Consider the following 3,524-nt stretch of genomic DNA (forward strand, 5'->3'; position numbering starts at 1 on the left):
AATTATTTATTTATTTATGATAGTCACACAGAGAGAGAGAGGCAGAGACACAGGCAGAGGGAGAAGCAGGCTCCATGCACCAGGAGCCCGACGCGGGATTCGATCCCAGGTCTCCAGGATCGCGCCCTGGGCCAAAGGCAGGCGCCAAACCGCTGCGCCACCCAGGGATCCCAAGGCTCTATGTTTAATAGACCATATTGAAACTGTAGATTGGGTCTCAGTACTGGTTTACGTAAAATGGAAGGGAAGCCCCACTCCTCAACATTTAGACAGAGAAGGAGGAAGAAAGCACAGTCTTGGAAGGTCACTTTGGAGAGATGGACACACCCTGGGAGAGATAAATTGGGTTATTGTCATGAACCACTGAACAGGAGAATGGGACCAGGGATCTTCACTTCCCATGGTGGTGTTGACCCTTTCACATCTCACTTTCTCTCCTGCCTTTAAAGCTGAGCCTTTCTGAGCCCATAAAGAGATTTTGGCTGCACTTCCCCATAGATCTAAATCACCGTGTCAGTGTAACTACCCATATACAAGGAACAGTAATAGTCAGCCTCGTCCTCAGGCTGGGCTCCTGTGATGGTGAGGGCGGCTTTGTTCCCAGAGATGGATCCAGTGAAGCGATTAGGGACCCCAGAGGGGCGGCTGCTTGTGCTGTAGATAATTGTGCGAGAAGCCCGGCCTTGGGTCTGCTGGTACCAGCCAGGGTAATTACTTGTAGAGACTGACCCAGAGCTGAGGCCACATATGAGTGTGACTGTCCCTCCTGGAGACACTGAGAGTGATGGCTTCTGGGTGACCACAGTCTGAGAATCTGCTCCTAAAATCAAAAGGAGAGAAAGGTGTTGATATGGGAAACAAGGGTCACATGAGTCCCTGTTTTATGTGCTCCCCACAGATGCAAAGTCTTTTCCCTGACCTGAGCCATACGCAAGGAGCCCAAGTAGAAACACCGTCCAAGCCATGGTGGGCACCCTCACGGATTGCAGCTTCCTCAGTCTCCTGGGATGGAATGGGGTGTCCCTGGACCTTTTCATGTCTCCTGTCCTATGAGGTTAAGAAGGCACTTCATGCAAATCAGCTTCTTCTCTCTCTGCCCTAGAGTCACCAGCATGTCCCCTGGAAGGCTTTGAAATGAGCAGACTCTGGGACCTCACACGCATAAGTGACTGCAAGGTGACCTTAGACACTGGGTATCAGGAGGACATCTTTTAGAAAATGACCACCATACTGTCTCTAGTGACCTCTGTCCCAAGCTTCTTCTCTGCAAAGCCTGAGAGCTGAATGAGGAGATGGACGTGTTCCCACCCCATGGCCTCATATCTACTTCACCTCAAATCTAACCCATCCCTGGAACATTTTCTTCCCTCCCCAGTGACATTCCCTCTTCTGTCTTGGAGGGTCTTAGTGGTGCCTCTCCCAGCAGTGAGGACACTGGGAATCTCAGATCCCCTGTGACAGAGTTAGGGGCAGTGGTCTCCTCTCAGTTAATCATGGACCCTGTTGCAGTACCACGGGGAGCTGAACAGGGATGTCTCTTTATCAGAAATGAGTAGGACATTGTGTGAACAAGTGATGCTTAGGGAGCATTTTGAATGACATTCCCCTTCGTGTTCTCCTGATAATTGTATTGTATGATTGTCCTGTCCATCTATCATTCAATGGAAATAATGTCTGGACAGGTTACTCCATGACATAGTAGAGGACAAATCATGAGGCCTGTGTGATTCAGAGCTGAGAGCTCTTGTGGCTCCAAGGCCTTAGGTGTAGAAAAGTCACCCACAGGGAGGACCCTGCTTGCTCTAGGGTGCAGGGGCCAGTGATAGATGTTCCTGGTCTTCCTCACTCAGACCCTGACTCCCAGGAGCAGCCCACTCGCTGCCCCTGCTGGCCTCAGACACCATGTCCCCCAGCCTGTATCAACCTTCCCAGCCCTCCTAGAATGGCCTCTGATCTTTGCAGTTGGACCTCTGATGTCACCACCCAGAATAGTAGAATGAGCAGGTCAGCTGTGGGATTGAGCTGTTAATTTTTCCAGGGCATCAAGGCCGTCATTTAGACAGCTAACTGGAATATTTATGTCACAGTATGTTTCAGTATTTCCTGACATTGTAGTTTGCACAGGCCATGTCCCTGGCATCATTATTGGGATTTAATGCACTTAAAGTGAGCTCAAGATTTAAAGTCTCTAGAGAAACCCATTGTTTCAACCTGGGTAATATTTCTACTTGGGTTACCCTTATAAGCTGACTTACTTGGTTTTTGTTGTTTTTGGCATGATCCCCTGTTAGGTTCACCAGCCCTCATGTACCTGTCTTGGCAATGAGTGTATCATGCATTCAGGGATGACACGTCCTTTGTTCTTGGTTACTTCTGTGGATATTACCCTTACAACAATTATTTTGTAAGGACTTGTTGATACGTTTAAGATATTTTTGGCCTACTTGTGTAATTTTGCTCAGTACAAAGGTTGATATTAAATAACATTGCTCTAAATGGTCTATAAAATTGATATGCAGAGCCTTGTTGGCTCAGTAGGTTAAGTGTCTGCCTTCAGTTCAGATCATGATCCCAGAAATCCTGGATAGAGCCCTGCACTGGGCTCCTCGCTTAGTAGGGAGTCTGCTTCTCCTCCTCCCTCTGATCATCTCCCTCATCCTCCTCTTTCACTCACTCATTATCTTAAATAAATTAATAAAATCTTTTACAAGAATTAATATGATACCAATGCACCCTCAGTTTCGCTGCCACTTACTTCCTGAAGGCATAACTGATAAAACTGTCTTAGATTTGTTCTAGTATTTTATATACACACACACCTACACAACACATATATATTACATAACATAATCTTATTTTTTTCTGTAGTTCCATTGCTCCTTAAAAAACATAATCACTGAATTTTTTAAAATATTTTTTAAAGATTTAATTTATTTATTCATGAGAGACAAACAGAGAGAGAGGCAGAGAAACTGGCAGAGGGAGAAGCAGGCTCCAGCAGGGGGCCTGATGTGGGACTGGATCCTGGGACTCCAGGATCAAGTCCTGGGCCGAAGGCAGGTGCTAATACACTGTGCCACCTAGGGATTCCCTAATCACTGATTTTTGACAAGCATTAGGATTCTTGACAAGCATTAGGATGCTCTCATTTTGATTCATAGTTCATCATTTATTCATAGGATAATATACCATAATTTCACGACTTTTCCACAGAGGGATATTCATTTTGGTTTCAATTATTTGTTATTGTAACATGTCTTAACTAGATGTACCTGTATATTTATCTTGGAGTGTATTAACTAGATAATTTTCATTAGAATTGACTTCAAAAATTTGTAACGGTTGACTTATTTCACTCAAGATAATACCCTCCAGTTCCATCCACTCGAAGCAAATGGCAGGTATTTGTCATTTCTAATGGCTGAGTAATATTCCATTGTATACATAGACCACATCTTCTTTCAGAGAAGGACAAACATTATATGGTCTCATTCATTTGGGGAATATAAAAAATAGTGAAAGGG

The sequence above is a fragment of the Canis lupus genome, unplaced genomic scaffold (assembly GCF_011100685.1).
Source record: "Canis lupus familiaris isolate Mischka breed German Shepherd unplaced genomic scaffold, alternate assembly UU_Cfam_GSD_1.0 chrUn_S2228H2428, whole genome shotgun sequence".
NCBI classification, from domain to species: domain Eukaryota; kingdom Metazoa; phylum Chordata; class Mammalia; order Carnivora; family Canidae; genus Canis; species Canis lupus.